Source organism: Macaca fascicularis, chromosome 1, assembly GCF_037993035.2.
Source record: "Macaca fascicularis isolate 582-1 chromosome 1, T2T-MFA8v1.1".
NCBI lineage: Eukaryota > Metazoa > Chordata > Mammalia > Primates > Cercopithecidae > Macaca > Macaca fascicularis.
The window spans coordinates 198,656,932-198,670,107 of record NC_088375.1 but is presented as its reverse complement, the minus strand read 5'-3'; the positions used below and the strand labels follow the sequence as shown (position 1 = coordinate 198,670,107).

The 13,176-nt window shown below is 42.5% G+C and overlaps 1 protein-coding gene across 9 annotated transcripts in view; it reads left to right on the top strand.

Moving 5' to 3' along the window:
• The window catches only part of THRAP3 (thyroid hormone receptor associated protein 3), a 106,576-nt gene that overhangs the window by 53,874 nt on the left and 39,526 nt on the right, over positions 1-13,176 (top strand). For all 9 annotated transcript variants that reach the window (XM_074011950.1, XM_045374478.2, XM_045374480.2 and 6 more), the window contains exon 2: positions 4,019-4,121. The gene's annotated coding sequence lies outside the window, so the exon portion shown is untranslated. The remainder of the gene's footprint in view (positions 1-4,018; positions 4,122-13,176) is intronic.

Below are 13,176 nucleotides of genomic sequence, written 5' to 3'. Positions count from 1 at the left end.
AGCAGACATTGCAGTTTTCTGTGGTAAAACCTAAGGGCTTATTTGCTCAGCTGTCATTATCTTATTCTTAGTATTTTTTTTTCCAGCAGGGAATGGCTGAGATTACATTTTGTTATTCATTGGATTCTTTGGGTTAACTTGAATAGAAGACACTGTCTTCTTTTTTTCACTTTTTAATTACTATCATCATGCTTTTGAAACAAGAACACATTAGTCCTCAAGTATTACATAAACTTGTTATGCCTGGTGGTTTAAAGGACTAGCTTTGACCTCAGGTTCACAAGAGTGGGCAAGGTGTTTCCTTATGTTCTGTAGTTCTCAATAAAAGATTGCCAGGGGCCAGGTGCTGTGGCTCACACTGTAATCCCAGCACTTTGGGAGTCTGAGGCTGGTGGATCATTTGAGGTCAGGTGTTCAAAACCAGCCTGGGCAACATAGTGAGAACTTGTCTCTATTTAATTAAAAAAAAGATTGCCAGGCCGGGTGCAGTGGCTCATGCCTGTAATCCCAGCACTTTGGGAGGCTGAGGCGGGCAGATCATTTGAGGTCAGGAGCTTGAGACCAGCCTGGCTAACGTGGTGAAACGCTGTCTCTACTAAAAATACAAAAAAACAAAAAAAAAAGCTGGGTGTGGTTGTGCACGCCTGTAATCCCAGCTACTAGGGAGGCTGAGGAAGGAGAATTACTTGATCCTGGGAGATGAAGGTTGCAGTGAACTGAGATCGCACCATTGCACTCCAGCCTGGGCAAGGGAGTGAGACTCCGTCTCTCAAAAAAAAAAATTACCAGGGGTACATGAGGTGAGATAAGGAAAAAAAAAATCAATCTTGTTTGCCATAGGAGATAAAAATGGTATGGTCCTAGAATGTTAGTGTTTACCTTTTGTTTGGATTTGGAAACCATATCGTTATTTAAGGTCTAATAATGTGTGGAACATGGGAGCATTCTGAGTGACGTTGTGGTCTAAGGCACTGTTGTCCTTTATCTGGGTTATTATTATTATTTTATTCTTTTTTGAGACAAAGTCTTGCTCTGTCACCTAGCCTGGAGTGCAGTAGTGTGAACGTGGCTCACTGCAGCCTCTATCTCCTGGGCTCAAGCAATTCTCCTGCCTCAGCCTCCCATAATTTTGGGATTATAGGTGTGAGCTGCCACATCCGCCTGCCTGGATTATTTTGGGCATTGTCTACTAATTTCTTCTATTCGTGGCCCATTAAAATCTGTTCTCCACTCAGCAGCCAGCATGTATCATTGCAGTTTGTGGTATTTTGAAACATAATTATGCTTCTATTTTATGCTCTAAACACTCCAGTGGCTGCCCTCATTACCCAGAGGAAAACCAAAGTCCTTACGATGATTGCAAGGCCCTGTCCATTCAGCCATGTTTCTGACCTGATCTACCAACAGATCGTTGGTAACTTTTTGCATTGCAGACATTCTTTTTTCCCTTTTTTTTTTTTTTCTTTGAGTTGGAGTTTCGCTATTGTTGGCCAGGCTGGAGTGCAGTGGTATGATCTTGGCTCACTGCAACCTCTGTCTCCCAGGTTCAAGTGATTCTCCTGCCTTAGCCTCCTGAGTAGCTGGGATTGCAGGCACCAGCCACCATGCCTGGCTAATTTTGTATTATAGTAAAGACGGGGTTTCTCCACATTGGTCAGGCTTATCTTGAACTCCCGACCTCAGGTGATGCGCCCGGCGAACTTTGCAGACATTCTTATTTTTGTCTCTTCCTCAGACAGCCAAGCATGTTTCCTCCCTAGGGTCTTTGCATTTGCTGTTTCCTCAGATAAAGCCCAGTATACTCTCTCTTCCAGTCTCTGCTGAGCTGTCTCATTAGATATAAAATTTTATATCAATACTTGATATAAAATTGTGTAACTCTTACTCCTCCATGTGCCCCCATCTGCTTTCTAGAATGTCAGTTCCAGGCATGAAGGGACTTTTAAATCATTCAACCTCCAGTGTCTAGAATAGTGCCTGGCATGTAGTCAGTACTTAATAAATTATTTGTTGAATAAGTGGACAATTAGTAATGTGTAGAAGGGAAGAGGGTCTATTGTGGAGTCTCCTTGCTAATACACTGCTGTTTGGCCAAAGGAGGTTCAGGAGATAGAAGCTGACAAGTATGCCTGTGGCTGGCCAGATGACATTCAGGACAGGCTCAGTGGGAGGAGGGCAACTGTGGTGTCAGGGGTGACTCAGGGTTTCAGGTGTCTCTTTGCTGTCACAGAGTAACTAAAGGCCAGAGCCTCAGATTTGCTTCTCCACTCATTGCAACAATGGGGAATTGAAGACTTGTTGAAATGATTAAAATTCTTGCTGATATCCAAGAAGAGGTTAATTAATAGAAAGGAAATATGATGGGGTAATAAAGTGGGATATTTGTGTGTGTACTTTTGCCATCTGGTTAGAATTAGAGGGAAAGATGGATGTATTGGAAACGATTGTGTTTTTTTGTTGTTTTGAGACAGGGTCTTGTTCTGTCACCCAGGCTGGAATGCAATGGCATGATCTCGGCTCACTGCAACCTCTACTTCCCGAGTTCAAGGGATTCTCCTGCCTCAGCCTCCCAAGTTGCTGGGATTACAGTCGTGTGGCAGCATGCCCGGCTAATTTTTGTATTTTTAGTAGAGGCATGGTTTCACTATGTTGTCCAGGCTGGTCTCGAACTCCTGACCTCGTGATCCACCTGCCCTGGCCCCCCAAAGTACCGGGATTACAGGCGTGAGCCACCGCGCCTGGCCTGGAATAGGTTGTTTTTTAAATTCAGCATGTTACAGCGTAAGAGCAGTTTGCAGTCCTGTGGCAGACATGGGTTTTCCCTCACTAGCTAGGCAGAGCTGACTGATGTGAGCCCCTTGTGCCTCTGGAGTGAGGAATCGGGGGAAAGAAGTTTTGACTGATGTAACTTAGGCTGAATTAGAAGAATAAATGGCAAGAAGACATGCAAAAGTATTTTGAATGAGTTTTTGAAAGTGCTGTATTTGTACTTGTATCAACTAAGTAAATACATATTGACATTGTTATTTGGTAAAGGATCTGAATACTAAGCCTCATCTAGCTAAGACAGTCGTATCCTGTTAGTACTATATATATATATATATATTTTTTTTTTTGAGGCGGAGTCTCACTCTGTCCCCCAGGCTGGAGTGCAGTGATGCAGTCTCAGCTCACTGCAAGCCTCCACCTCCTGGGTTCACGCCACTTTCCCACCTCAGCCTCCTGAGTAGCTGGGACTACAGGCGCCTGCCACTGTGCCCGGCTAATTTTGTTTTTGTGTTTTTAGTAGAGACGAGGTTTCACTGTGTTAGCCAGGATGGTCCCGATCTCCTGACCTCATGATCAGCCTGCCTTGGCCTCCCAAAGTGCTGGGATTACAGGCGTGAGCCACTGCCCCGGCCTTTTGTTATAGTAATATGAACAACAACAAAGCTTTGATAAGCCAGGAGTGAGGACATCTGATTACTTACATGAGCTTCCTGGTCTTGGAACTCGATTTTCCTATTTGTTTTGGAAAACACTGTACAGAGCTTTGATGTATGACTATGTTCATAGATCTGGGAATGAACAACTGGAGCAGAAGGGAATTTTTGTGCTTTTATGGGTGGGTATGGGGAGTGATTTTACCTTGAAATGCGTTTGTTAAATTCATTTTGGTATACCTCTGTTCATTTCTGTCTTATTTTAAACATCTGATTCTTGTCCGGTTCACCAGGTTGAGTTTTATGGAGCTTGTGAATTAGTCTTGCGTAATGAAAACTTTAGCACCTGAAATATTGCCAGTGAAAGTATCAGGTTACAGGAAGGAAGGTTTTTGCTTTCCATACTATAGGAGGTTAGATGGATGAAAACATGTCAGACAGAGGCAGACTATCTCGTACTTTGAGAGAAAAGCTTGGGTCCTTTTGGAGTAAAGATGAGGGCTAAAGTAGGGTTTGTGTTTATAGATTTCAAGCATCAGTAACAGAATCTGCATTTGGGTGGCCATTTTATCACTACTTATTTTCTCTCATTTCAGAAGTGTATCCTGACTTGTAAATTGAAGAAGCCGGTAGCGCTGCGGGTGTTCTTTTGGAGTAGTGTCTGGAATCCAGTGCAAGTCGAATCGTTGTTCAAATAAGGTAAAAGCATGGTGGTAAAAGAAACTAATAACTTCACTAATTTGTAAAACCCATAATATGTTAAAAATTGATTATTTCAAGACCAGCCTGTGCAACATGGTGAAGTCCTATCTCTACAAAAAATAAAAAAATTAACCAGGCATGGTGGTGCACACCTGTGGTCCCAGCTGCTTGGGAGGCTGAGGCAGGAGGATAGCTTGAGCTCAGTAGTTGGAGACTGCAGTGAACCATGTTCATGCCCCTGCATTCCAGCCTGGGTGACAGTAAGACCCTGTCTCAAAAAAAAAAAGAAAAAAGAATTGATTATCCAGAGGATTCCTTAATGGAAGTTCTGGATTCTTGTGAAACAGTATTTGTTTGAAAAAGGTTGTCTATAAACTTGACATCTATAATCATTGTTAATATTTTGGGAAGCAGTCCCTTTTCATGCTTATGTTACGTGTTTAATTAAAATCGGGGGCCAGGCGTGGTGGCTCACGCCTGTAATCCCAGCACTTTGGGAAGCCAAGGCAGGTGATCACTTGAGGTCGGGAGTTCGAGACCAGCCTGGCCAACATAGTGAAACCCCGTCTCTACTAAAAATACAAAAATTAGCCAGGTGTGGTGGCGGACACCTGTAATCCCAGCTACTTGGGAGGCTGAGGCAGGAGAATCACTTCAACACAGAAGGTAGAGGTTGCAGTGAGCCGAGATCTTGCCACTACCCTCCAGCCTGGGCAACAGAGCAAGACCTTGTCTCAGAAAAACAAAAACAAACAAAAGCTTTTTACATGTGCAAAAACACTACAGTAGATATATCAGACCATCAGCTCTCTAGGGCTTTTTATGAAAAACAGCAGTTCTTCCACATTCCCCTTCCCAGCCCCTTAGAAGCAGTCATTTTCAACTCTCCAGTTCCTTTTGGTATATCTCTGTAAATAATAAGCCTCTTTTGCTTTATAGTGTTTGTTATTATTTATTAACTTCACTTATATAGTGGTAGTTTTTGGTAGGCTTACCTGACCACCTCATATGCCAACATTAATTTTCACTCTGGGGCCGGGCGCGGTGGCTCACGCCTGTAATCTCAGCACTTTGGGAGGCTGTGGCAGGCGGATCACAGGGTCAGGAGATTGAGACCATCCTGGCTAACACGGTGAAACCCCGTCTCTACTAAAATAGAAAAAATTACCCGGGCGTGATGGCGGGCACCTGTGGTCCCAGCTACTCGGGAGGCTGAGGCAGGAGAATGGCATGAACCCAGGAGGTGGAGCTTGCAGTGAGCGGAGATTGTGCCACTGCACTCCAGCCTGGGCGACAGAGCGAGACTCTGTCTCAAAAAAAAAAAAAAGTCACTCTGTTTATAATGTAGTTTTAGTCATGGCAATATCATGGTTTACAATATTATGATTACATAAAGCTTATTCACAGCCCAGTCATTTTACATGTTGTGTTTACTTTTCCTTTTTTGCACAACTATTTGTTTTCTGTTTTTAATTATCTTTTTCTCTATTTTGCTTAGTTTCTATGTCTTTATCAGTAATTTCTCCCTAAACTCTAACCAGAAGTGTAAATCTTCCACAATACATTTAAGCATTTTGGCTATATTATAAATTCTATCTTGGGCTAAGCGCAGTAGCTCACACCTGTAAGCCAAGCACTTCGGGAGGCCAAGGAGGACAGATCACTTGAGGCCAGGAGTTCGAGGCCAGCTGGCCAACATGGTAAAACCCCATCTCTACTAAAAATACAAAAATTAACTGGATGTGGTGGCGTGTGCCTCCCAGCTACTCGGGAGGCATAGGCAGGAGAATCACTTGAACCCAGGAGGCAGAGGCTGCAATGAGCCGAGATCATGTCACTGCACTCCAGTCTGGATGACAGAGCAAGACTCCATCTCAAAAATATAAATAAATAGGCCGGGCGCGGTGGCTCACGCCTGTAATCCCAGCGCTTTGGGAGGCCGAGGCGGGCGGATCACGAGGTCAGGAGATCGAGACCATCCTGGCTAACACGGTGAAACCCCGTCTCTACTAAAAATGCAAAAAATTAGCCGGGCAAGGCGGCGGGCGCCTGTAGTCCCAGCTACTCGGGAGGCTGAGGCAGGAGAATGGCGTGAACCCGGGAGGCGGAGCTTGCAGTGAGCCGAGATCGGCCATTGCACTCCAGCCTGGGCGACTAAGCGAGACTGTCTCCAAAAAAAAAAAAAAAAAATATATATATATATATATATATATAAAAATAAATAAAAATTAAAGAAATACATTTTATCTTGGAGATACCGTCTGATCTGCTTCATTCTGGCTGTGTGCTCTAGGCTGTCGTGCCTGGGCCATTATGGTGATTTTACCTACATCCTATTATCTTTTCCCATTTCTTTCTCTTTCTTGATTCAGTCCCTTGTTTTAGAGAAGAAGGTATTTCAGTTAGCTTCCTGAGGAACGAGTACTGAAAAGGTAAATTTTTTAGACATTACATATTTCAAAATGCATTTTATTCTCTGCCCTCATGCTGATCGCTGGTTTGACCAGGTATAGAATTCTAGTCTGGAAACAGTTTTCCTTCAGAATTTGAAAATACTGCTATATGGTCTTTGGCTTCCACTGTTGGTGAGATGTCAGTTGCCTTTGCATATTACTTGCATGTAACCTCTCAAACTTTTAGACCTCTTTGTCCAAAAGTATTCTGAAATTTCATAATGATGTTCCTGGTGTGGTTGTTTCCATACAGTTTGCTGGCCACTCAGTGGACTGAAACTTCAGTAAAAAAAAAAAATTCTTTAGTAACTGTTAACTATTCCCACTTAAACACTATGCTTCTGGATTTGTTTTTGGTTTTGTTTTGTTTTTGAGAAGGAGTCTCACTCTTGTTGCCCAGGCTGCAGTGAAATGACGTGATCTTGGCTCACTGCAACCTTCGCCTCCTGGGTTCAAGTGATTCTCCTGCCTCAGCCTCCCGAGTAGCTGCAGTTACAGGTGCTCACCACCACACCCAGCTAATTTTGTATTTTTATTAGAGATGGGGTTTCACCATGTTGGCTAGGCTGGTCTCAAACTCCTAACCTCAAGTGATCTGCCCGCCTCGGCCTCCCAAAGTGCTGGGATTACAGAAATGATCAAATAGCAGCACCCGGCCTGTCTTTGTTTTTGTTTTTGCTTTTTTTGGAGATGGAGTCTTCCTCTATTGCCCAGGCTGGAGTGCAGTGGCGTGATCTCGGCTCATTGCAGCCTCCACCTCCCACGTTCAAGCAATTCTCCTGCCTCAGCCTCTCAAGTAGCTGGGGACTACAGGCAGGCACCACCATGCCAGACTACTTTTTGTATTTTTGGTAAAGACAAGGTTTCACCATGTTGGCCAGGATGATCTCGAACTCCTGACCTCAGGTGATCTACCTGCCTTGGCCTCCCAAAGTACTGGGATTACAGGAGTGAGCCATGATGCCTGGCTTGCTTTTGATTTTTTAATTCACTCATAAAGTAGATGCTTGAGTGCTTGTTTTTGTGCTTTTTTTGTAATAGGGATACCAGTAGTGAGTAAGACAGGATCCCTGCTCTTGGGGCGCTTAACATTTTAGTTGGGGGATGCAGACAAGATTATTTCAGATTTTTCTAAGTGTTGGGAAAGGAATAGGACTATAAGATAACTTAGGGAGGTTTCATAGATGTATGTTAAAGGAAGACTCTTCCTTTCAAGTAGGCGATTAGCTGAGATCTGAAGGATGAGAAAGGGATCAGCCATACAGTGAGGCCGAGGAAGAATGTTCATGTGGAAGGAGCCGTGAGTCTAAAGGTCTTTAGTTTAACATCTGGCTTGTTGAAGGAACAGAAAACAGACTGTTTTGGCTGTGATAGACTGAATGAGGGAGAGAGTGGTTTGAGATGATGCTAGAGAAGTAGGCAGGGGCCAAAGAATTTAGAATCCTTAGAGTATGTCTGTCTAGAACTTTCATATATAAATCTGATAAATTCAGTCATGTTTGTTTTAAAAAACCAAATACAACGTGTTCTGGGAAGAAATGAGAGCCATTTCTGGCCGGGCGCGGTGGCTCACGCCTGTAATCCCAGCACTTTGGGAGGCCGAGGTGGGTGGATCATGAGGTCAGGAGATTGAGACCATCCTGACTAACACTTTGAAACCCCGTCTCTACTAAAAATACAAAAAAATTAGTTGAGTGTGGTGGCGGGCGCCTGTAGTCTCAGCTGCTTGGGAGGCTGAGGTAGGAGAATGGCGTGAACCCGGGAGGCGGAGCTTACACTAAGCTGAGATCACACCACTGCACTCCAGCCTGGGCAACAGAGCGAGACACTGTCTCCAAAAAAAAAAAAAAGAGCCATTTCTGTAGGCAGTTAGTTCATATGCTGTTCCGGAAGGAAATCCTAGAGAGGGGAGCTTCACTGATCACATGTATCTGGACTAAGTTCTGGTTGAGTGTGTGGATCTACTTGAGGTGGCATCGGCGTCTCTATTTTTAGATAGCTTTGAGGAGTATTTTAAATAATTTTAAGTGGAAGCAACAGGTTGGGTTCTCCTTGATTTCTTTTGTAGACTTAGATGATTAGTATGATCCAAAATGGTAGTAGATCTTTAAATCGTTTTTGGTCTTTTACGTAGAGTTGTGTTTGTATTTAAGACATCTCCGCCTGCTCCCCCAAACTCATGTGGAGAGATACCAGATAGTTACTGCAACAGGAAAGGCTTAGCGGGTAGAGACTAGAAATGGCAAAAATAAATGACAAATCTAAAAGTGACTGGACGGTACTAGATTGGGTTCTCAATTTGAAAAGATACAATCATTGTTGTTCTCAAGGACAGTGCTGCCCAAAAGAAGAATGTGAGCCACATGTCTTTTAATATTTTTTAATAGTCACATTAAAAAAAAAACAGATGAAATAATTTTGAACGATATGTTTTATATAATTCAATATATCCAATACATTCTCATTTCAACATATAGCTGATATAAAGAATAGTGAGTTATTTTACTTTCTGTTTATACCAAGCCTTAGAAATCCCATGTTTATTTTATACTTGCAGTTCGTCCCAGTTCAGATCAGCCACATTTCACGTGTTCAGTTTACATGTATATTGGATAGTACAGTTCTAAGAGTTCATACTTCTGAAGGAACAGATAAACTAGTATGATTAAGTTATTGAATAATGGCCTGCCACATTCCAAACATAATACGAAACAGTGATATAGTAATATAAAACAAAATAAATCTAATACACACGTTTTTTTCCTCCTCTAAACCTCCTTGTGATCATCTTTGGGAAGATGATTTGATCTTAAAAAGACCATTGTCTGTAAAAACTGTCAAACAGCTTATTTCTCCTACTACAGTTCTATACAGGCTTTATGTGGAACTCTTTGTAAACAGTGAATGTCTGTATATCAGTACAGGGGTGATCTGCAAAGAACGTCCATGGCCCACTGGCTCTGAATCCCATTCTCAGTTTCTTCAGTTAGAATTTTGATGGATGGACATTTTTTTAAAGTTCTGTAGGTGATTACAGTATTTATTAGTGTTTAGCCCAAGGCTTTATAGTAATACTTTTATTTTATTTTATTTTATTTTATTTTACTTTATTTTATTTTATTATTTTATTTTATTTTATTTTTTTGAGATGGAGTCTTGCTCTGTCTCCCAGGCTGGAGTGCAGTGGCGTGATCTTGACTCACTGCAAGCTCCACCTCCCAGGTTCACGCCATTCTCCTGCCTCAACCTCTGGAGTAGCTGGGACCACAGGTGCCTGCCAGCACGCCTGGCTAATTTTTTTTTTTTTTTTTTTGTATTTTTAGTAGAGATGGGGTTTCACTGTGTTAGCCAGGATGTTCTCTATCTCCTGACCTCGTGATCTATCCGCCTTGGCCTCCCAGAGTGTTGGGATTACAGGCGTGAGCCACCGTGCCCGGTCTGTTTTATTTATTTTTTGGAGGCTCTGTTGCCAAGACTGGAGGGCAGTGGCTAGATCATGGCTCACTGCAACCTTGACCTCCCAGGCTCAAAAGATCCTCCTGCTTCAGCCTCCTGAGTAGCTGAGACCATAGGCACAAGCCACCGTGCCCAGTTAATTTTTGTACTTCTTGTAGAGATGAGGTCTCACTGTGTTTCCCAGGCTGGTCTCAAACTCCTGGGCTCAAGTGATCTACCGGCCTTGGACTCTCAAAGTGCTAGAATTACAGGGGGTGAGCTACTGTACCTGGCCAGTAATTCCATTTTTAAAAATAGTTAAGTGTCATGATTGGCTGCTTAATTTAGCTTAGAAAAGATTTATCGTAATGAGAGTTGGAAGGAAACCACAAGTCATTATTTAATACAGATTATAGTGTCTTTATTTTTTATTTATTTATTTTTTTTGAGACAGAGTCTCGCTCTGCCGCCCAGGCTGGAGTGCAGTGGCGTGATCTTGGCTCACTGCAAGCTCCGCCTCCCGGGTTCACGCCATTCTCCTGCCTCAGCCTCCCGAGTAGCTGGGACTACAGGCGCCCGCCACCTCGCCTGGCTAGTTTTTTTGTATTTTTTAGTAGAGACGGGGTTTCACTGTGTCAGCCAGGATGGTCTCGATCTCCTGACCTCGTGATCCGCCCGTCTCGGCCTCCCAAAGTGCTGGGATTACAGGCTTGAGCCACCGCGCCTGGCCAATATAGTGTCTTTATTAAGTAAGGAAAGCTGAGAATTTCTCTTAAGAATTGAGAAGAAAATATTCCCCAATGGTAAAATACTCATTTAAAATGGGGACTAAAATTACTGTTACCGTCCCTGAGAGACATAGGAGAGGAGCCTCTGGGGTGAATTGAAGACTTTTTTAAGCCACCAGCTGTACTATTCATTCTGTTTCCCCAGTGATTAATTGCATAGATGATCCTGAGCTTAATAGACACCCATTGACTGAATTCTCAGAGGAGTATCTCAAGTTGCCTACACTGGAGATACTGTGATGAAAAAGTTCTAAATGAACTTTTAGCTTACTGTTGATTTTCCCTGCTAACATCCAGCATCGAAGAGATTTGTCTTCCAAAGGTGAATGTGACCTTTTGACTTAATGTCTTTCTTGATAATATGACCTTTCCTTCTAGCACATCTCTTCAGTGTGACACGTGCTTATTTAGCCCAGTAAAGATACAAAAATGCTTTATTGCTGTGTAGGAAGATACTTGCTCATTTATTATTTGCAGGCAGGTTGTTTTTTTGTTTGTTTGTTTGTTGTTTTTGTTTTTGTATTTGAGGTGGAGTCTCACTCTGTGGCCCAGGCTGGAGTGCAGAGGCGCAATCTCAGCTCACTGCAGGTTCCACCTCCTGGGTTCATGCCATTCTCCTTCTTGTAGGCAGGTTTTAATAAATAGCAAGAAAATAGAATAAGTTATGAAATCTGTTTACTTCCGGGGAAGTTCGTAACTATCTCCTTCCAACCACTCTGGTTTTGTGGCTAAACATAGCTTAAGGTGTTTACTAACTTGTGTGTCAGGCACTTTGTATGTACTTCCTTAATTTTCAGGGCAGTCCTGTAAGGTGTAGGTCACATTTGGAAGATGGAGAGAGTTAAGTATTTTGTCCAAGAATGGGTAGCAGAGCCAAGATTGAATCCAGTTCGTTTTTGCTGCCAAAGCCTCTACTTACTGCCAAACCTGGCCCAGTATTACGAAGTGACTTGTCCATTTAGGACTAGGCATTTTAGGTTGGTAATTTGCTTTAGTGTATTTCCTCACCCGACACCCACCTTAGTGCCCTCTTGAAGTAACATTGTATTACGAACATACAGATAGCTCAGAATGGAATGTGGATTCTAGTCTCAGTACCTTACTGTGTGTTGAGATTATGCAGAGATTTGCTAGTTATCTATCTTTTTTGGTCTTAACTGTGAAATATGAGTAACATTACCCTTATCTTTTTTTTTTTTTTTTTTAAGTATCTATTTGAGAATAGTTGAAGATGTATTGAAAATTGTGAAGATATACAGAGCTTATATTTGCTAGGGCTGTTATAATAAAGTACCACAAATGGGAGGCTTCAACAACAGCAGTTTTATTGTCTCACAGCTCTGGAGGCTAGAAATTCAGAATCAAGGTGTCGGCAGGATTGGTTCTGCTAGAGAGCCGTTACAGAATGATCTGTTCCAGGCCCCTTTCCTCGGCTTCCCTGTGTCTCTGCATATCAGGTTCCAAATTTCCCCTTTTTATAAGCATCACAAACCTCAGTAAAGACCCTTAACTCCAAATGAGGTTACATTCTGAGGTACTAGGGGTTAGGACTTCCCATATATGATTTGGATGGGTAGATGGGTCACAACTGGACCCATAACAGTTCCTATGTACCCCATGCCCAGTTTCCACTGTAAGTAACATATTAGTATGGTATATTTGTCACAATTAATGAACCAGTATGAATATTATTAACTAAAGTGTCATCCTTGTTATGAACACATAAGAAAACTTTAGTTCAAAGAGAAGGAACTTGGAAAAGAGTTTCCTAGTAGTGATCTTTTTGATTTTACTCTGGTGCTTTTTACACTGTTAACTAATACAAACAAAAACCTCCAAAGTCACATTATGAGCCTGAAAATATTAAAAAATAATTTTCTACTTACAGTTAGGTACAAGACAGGAAACTTACCTTTTTTTTTTTTTTTTTGCTGCATCTAGTGCACATGGCATGCATGGCACAGTAAGTGTTCAGTAAATCCTGATAAGATGAACAGAAGAATGCTCTTGGTACTTGTTGGGCCATATTTTTGAAGCATAAACTCCAGTCTTACCAAATAACTGTGAAGTATAGCAATTGTGAAATCTGCTTTAATGGGAAAGCAAAAATTATTATTATTTTTTATTTTTTATTTTTTATTTTTTTGAGACTGAGTCTGGCTCTGTCGCCCAGGCTGGAGTGCAGTGGCTGGATCTCAGCTCACTGCAAGCTCCGCCTCCCGGGTTCACGCCATTCTCCTGCCTCAGCCTCCCAAGTAGCTGGGACCACAGGCGCCTGCCACTTCGCCCGGCTAGTTTTTTGTATTTTTTAGTAGAGATGGGGTTTCACCGTGTTAGCCAGGATAGTCTCGATCTCCTGACCTCGTGATCCGCCCG